At 34.6% G+C, this 6,122-nt stretch overlaps 1 protein-coding gene across 2 annotated transcripts in view; it reads right to left on the minus strand.

Moving 5' to 3' along the window:
• LOC149580707 (MLO-like protein 1) overlaps nt 1–6,122 on the minus strand; it is a 406,166-nt gene that overhangs the window by 208,549 nt on the left and 191,495 nt on the right. The window lies entirely within an intron of this gene.

Here is a 6,122-nt window from a genome sequence, read left to right on the forward strand (position 1 = left end):
ACTAAGAATCATACATAGTAACTATCAATAAGTACTGAATAGACATTAAAGTGACAAAAGCTTTGAGGTAAACCATTTCAAGTTGATATGGACCTGACATTTAATGATTGTAAAGTTTGTTACATAGGTTGTTATGCATTTTGACATGGATCAATGACCCCTATGAAAAGTAAAGAATAAAAATATTCAATGACCTTATGAAGTAGTAAAGGACTAAGTAAAACCATATCAGATTGGAGATCAAATCAAAGATTGGAAGGAAGATATATATAATCAACATGTATAGTGCAGAGTGAAGGATTAGGTACTGAGATAGTTCTAATAGATTGAACCAGGGAAAATATCTTAACAAAGTGGTTTTAATGGACCTTTATAAATCTCCTAAAAAATTTATTACTTTGTTATAAGTATAAAATCCTCTCACAAGGTAATACCTAACAATATTAAACATCTTTAACATGATAGACCCCTCACAAGGTAGATCTTCAGAAGTGATCAAAATTGTAACCCTAACAAGTTAACTTTAATTGTGGGTGTCATCCCCACATCATTTTTACCTTCACCTTGGAGGGTTTTTAAGTAACCAAATATTTGTGTTACGTGTTTACATTTTATGCATATGATTGATACTTAGATCTACTTATTACAACACTTTGATTATACATGTTATGTTATACATGAATTAGATATGATATGGAAAATATGGTGAATACAGTAAGGTTTTTTTAAAGGATAAAATTTTAAAAATCTTGATTCACCACCCTTAGCATCTTAGTTTCCCAACTAACCACTCAACACTTGGTGTAAGAGAATTGATTCTCTTAAGGAAGTCTAATAGCTTGGGAGTTCAGATCTTGGAGATGGAGGTTTAAAAATTGGGAAAGATTATTGACAATCAAGTGATTGACATCCAACTCATACTACATTAACTTGAAGTAGCAAGAGAGGAATTGAAAATTTTTCTAAGAAAGAGAAAAGATATGGCCATTCAACTAAATGACATAAATTATGAAGAAGTCAATACTCAAGGAGTATTTGACACTGGAAATTTTAATGAGAGTAATGCAAAAATTATAGATCTAATTGAGAAGAATAATATCCTAAATGAAGAAGTCAAAGGATTAAAGAGAAAACATGAAATTCATTTTGTAATGCTATATGAAGTGACTAAGCAAAAGAAGAAAGTTTAAAAATACAAAGTTGTGGTTAAGGAAGACAAAAGAAAAATTCCTATCAAACTTGAAGAAAGGTCATCAAATGTAATTTTTTTTACAAACAATCAACAGGACATGATGAATCAACTAATGCTTTCAAATCAAGACTTAAATTGGAAGGGCATGGAAATAGAAACTCTAAGATCACAGACTGACTTACTAAAGAATGAGTTAAGATCAAATAACTTGTGGAAAGAATGAACTAGCTTAGTGAAGAAATAAAGCACCTTGAAGAGATAATGAGATCACCTAAGGCATCTAACAACACTTCTATCAAAAAAATATTTATCTACTAAAGAAGGATAATCATCCAAGAGTGGAGAGCTAAGGAATGCAAAGTCAAAAGACAAGCCTACATTGTATCATTGTGGAAAACTTGGTCATATTGCAAACATTTGTAGAAGCAAAACTGGTTTGCAAAACCCTAAACCTAAGTTTAATGGTTATTATTTGTATTGCAAGAAGAAAGGACATCAAATAAATAAGTGTAGATCAAGAATGAACAACATACCTTCCATACCTAGAGTTGAGGGATATTGTTACAACTATCAAATGTTTGGACATAGAGCTTATGAATGCATATCATAGGAAAAATCCTATTGGACAAACAAGAATGCACCTAAGAAAGTTTGTTCTAATTGTCACAAGATTGGACATGTGAATAAGAGTTGAAGGACCCAAGCACCAAAATCAAACAATGAACACAACAAGGGTAAATGAAAAGTGGATGTTGAACAAACAAAGAAGGAGAAAAATCAAACCTAGAAGAAAAAGGTGAAAACTAGAAGTAGTGGAATAAATGAAGTTAAGGCCACCCAATCCAATGGAGAAGGTGAACACCACCTCAAAATGATCAAGAAAGGTATATAAGAAACTATGTACTCAATGATATATTTTATATTAGTTCCTAACATAAAATGAGCTAAAGTTCATATCTGCATAAGAAAAGATGCATTAGAGCATACCTATGGAAAAAATAGTGCAAAAAAAATCATTGATGCAGGGAGTTCAGAGAGTCATAACTTTTGACTCGAATTTGGGTTTTCTTAGATTTTTTGAGGTTTTTTTCAAAATCTATAGTTGAGGTGGATTCCAACTCAGCCAGCTCTATTGGGGCCATTTCAACTATTTTTTCAAGATCCATAAATTCCATCTTGACCTTTGAATTTCACTTTTAAAATATCTTAGGTATTCTTTTTATTTTTCTGCTTTGTAATAACTTCAAAATTTATTTCTAAATTTCAGAGATTAGTTGGAAACTCACCTTTTATAGTTTAAAGGGTAGATTTAGGAAACTTCAAATTTTCTTTCGAAGGGTTTTTAGAAGTTACCAAAAATGGTATGTTTTTCTATTGTCAAAAGCTACCAAATTTGGAAATTTCCTATTTTTTTTAGTAGTTGTTATTTAATGGAGTTAGAGATCCATGTAGAAGCAGTTAAGAGGAATGAAGAATTGAGAGTTTGAATCTATATTGTGTTTTTTTTATGAATTTATGAATTTCTTTGTGAGTCAAGATTGGCCTGCTACATCATTTGGTATAAGAGTAGTAAGATGTCTGGGAGAGGAAGAGGAAGAGGAAGAGGAAGAGGAGGTGTCATGCCAATGCAAAGATTGGTACTATATATGCAAAGGGAGATTGAATGACTCAATGAGTAGCTAGATAATCAAGAAATACAAAGAGGAAATGATATTGATGAAGAGGGAGAAAATGAAGATGAGAGACTGGGAGAAATGAGCTATGAAGATAGAGTTCTCAGGGCTTTAGAAGGAAGGAATGAAGTAATAAAAATTGATGTTTTAGACTATGCTGGTAGTCTTGATCCAGAATAACTAATAGACTGGCTGAATGAGATGGGAATTTTTTTTTAATGGAAGCCCATGATAGAAGAAAAGAAGATGAAGTTTGTGTGCAAAAAGCTAAAAGGACATGCAATGATATAGTGGGATCACCTCCAAAAGAAGCAAGTTAGAAATGGCAAGGAGAAGATTAAGACATGGATCAAGATGGAGAAAAAGCTAAGAGAAAAATTCTTACCCATGGATTATTCACAAAACCTCTTTCACAGATTCCAAAATTTGAAGCAAAACTTGTCTTTAGTGCAAGACTATACAAATGAGTTCTACAAGTTATCCATGCACATAAAACATCAAGAAAATAATGAGCAGATGGCTACTAGATATGTTAATGGCTTGAAATTCTCTAGTCAAGATGAACTGAGCATGAATCATGTTAACAATATGGAGGAAGCCTACCAACTAGCTCTGAAAGTTGAAGAAAAGAAAAATAGATAATATAAGCAGAGGAATAGAGGTGGTCGAATTGGTACATCAACTCCATTTCAGGGTGGTTTTAATAGTGGTTGGGGAGAGAGTTTTCAAGGCTATGAAAAATTTTTAGATGCTAGGCAAGATCCTTCAAATTAAGAAAGAGGAAGGGGGTTTTAGCGAGGTCAAGGCTATGGAAGTGGAAGAGGCTGGGAAAGCCAGAGAAGGCCTTTTAATTGTCTTAGGTGCAGAGAAGAAGGCCACTGGGCTTTTGAGTGTTCCAATTTCAACATGCAAGATAGAAATCAAGGAGGGCCATCTAGAGTGAACCTAGCCTAGGCTGACAATGAATCTGAACAAGAAGTACCTCTAGATATGGGAGAAAGTCTCATGATGAGAAGGACAATGATTATTCTAACCAAGGAGGATGTAAAGGAGAAGAGCACTGATGATTCATGGCTTAAGACCAACATATTTCAAACAAGGTGTACCTTAGGGGGAAAGGCATGTCAAGTAATTGTAGATGGAGGTAGTTGTGAGAATATGGTTTCTAAAGAAATGGTAGATAAACTAAATCTTTAGTGTGAAAAGCACCCTCATCCTTATCGGATTGCATGGTTTAAAAAGGGAAGTGAAGTCATAGTAGATAATAGATATCTTGTTAAATTTTCCATAGGGAAGGTTTACAAGGATGAGCTATGGTGTGATGTGATTCTGATGGATGCATGCCATGTCCTCTTGGGTCATCCTTGGTAGTATGACCGAAAGGTTGTTCATAATGGGGAGAAGAATACTTACACCTTTTGGAAGGATGGATCTAAGGTAGTCTTATTACCTCTAAAGGGTGATGGAAAAACTAAAAGTATGCTATTTGAAAAGGAACTTGTCAAGGAGATGAAAGTGACAGGGTGTTGTAATGCATTAGTAGTATAAAAGGGGAAATAGGAAGGCTTGACTATAGCACCAAAAGCAGCTATAGTGTTGGAAGAATATCCATATGTCATTCCAGAGGAGCTACCTAATGGGCTTCCCCCAAAATGAGATATCCAACATCATATTGATATTATTCTAGGAGCAAGTCTCCCCAATAAAGCGACATATAGAATGAGTCCCACCCAACATGCAGAACTAGACAAACAAGTGACTGAGCTCATACCAAAGGGTTTAGTACAAGAAAGCATGAGCCCTTGTGCTATCCCAACATTATTAACTCTAAAGAAAGATGGGATGTGGAGGATGTGCACAGACAGTCAAGCCATCAATAGAATAATCATCAAGTATCATTTTCCTATCCCATGTTTGGATGATATGTTGGATATTCTTGCTAGAGCGAAGTATTTCTCTAAGGTTGATCTATGAAGTGAGTACCATTAGATCCACATTTGAGAGGGGGATGAGTGGAAAATAGCTTTGAAAACTAGGGATGGTTTGTATGAATGGAAGGTTATGCCTTTTGGTTTATCCAATGCACCTAGTACTTTTATGAGACTCATGAACATTGTGTTGCATCCCTACATTGGTAAGTTTGTAGTAGTTTATTTTGATGATATGTTGATTTTTAGTAAGGGAAGGGAAGAACATTTGCAACACTTGAGGATAATATTGGGGGTATTGAGGAGACAAAAGTTCTATGTTAATTTGAAGAAATGTAGGTTCATGCAAGAAAGCTTGTTTTTTCTAGGATTTGTCATTTCTGTAGATGTTGTCAAGATGGATCCAGAGAAAGTTTGAGCCATTCTCGAATGGCCTAGTCCACGTAGTATCATCGAGGTGAGAAGTTTCCATGGCTTGGCTACTTTCTATAGAAAGTTCATTTGTAATTTCAATAGCATTGTAGCTCCTATGACAGATTGCACTAAGGGTCGAGAGTTCTCATGGGCCAAAGAGGTTGAAGAGAGCTTCCAATACCTAAAGAAGAAGGTCATTGAAGCTCCAGTACTAGCACTACCAGATTTTGACAAAGTGTTTGAAGTGGACTGTGATGCCTCACATGTGGGTGTTGTACTTAGCCAAGAAGGTAAACCCATTGCCTTTTTTAGTGAAAAATTGAATGATGTGTGGAAGAAATATTCTATGTATGATATAGAATTCTATGCAATTGTGCAAGATTTGAGGCACTAGAAGCATTATTTAGTACCCAAAGAATTTGTGTTGTTTATAGACCATATTTATTTGAAATACATGAACACACAAAAGAAATTAAACACTAGACATGCAAAGTGGGTCTCTTTCCTACAAGGGTATACCTTTGTTCTAAAGCATAAATTAGGGAAATAGAATCAAGTTGTAGATGCCTTGAGTAGGCAAGTTGTTCTTTTGAATATCATGGAAATAGAGGTGGTTGACTTTGATGCAATCAAAGACTTGTATGAGTCTGATAGTGACTTTTGGGAAGTTGTTGATCAGTTGAAGAATCTAGTACTTGGACATGCAAACACTATTCAAGGTGATTATCTAATGCAAGATGGTTACTTATTCAAGGGAAAGCAGCTATGTGTTCCTATAGGCTCAATGTGAGAAAATATTATTCGAGAATTTCATAGTAGCGGTATGGCTAGCCATTTCGAGAAGGATAAAATAATAGATTTGGTGGCAGATAAGTACTATTAGCCAAAGATGAAATGAGATAGCACCAAGTTTGT

Source organism: Cupressus sempervirens, chromosome 1 (genome assembly GCF_028749045.1).
Source record: "Cupressus sempervirens isolate cs-2001-9-10 chromosome 1, ASM2874904v1, whole genome shotgun sequence".
In the NCBI taxonomy this organism is placed as follows: domain Eukaryota; kingdom Viridiplantae; phylum Streptophyta; class Pinopsida; order Cupressales; family Cupressaceae; genus Cupressus; species Cupressus sempervirens.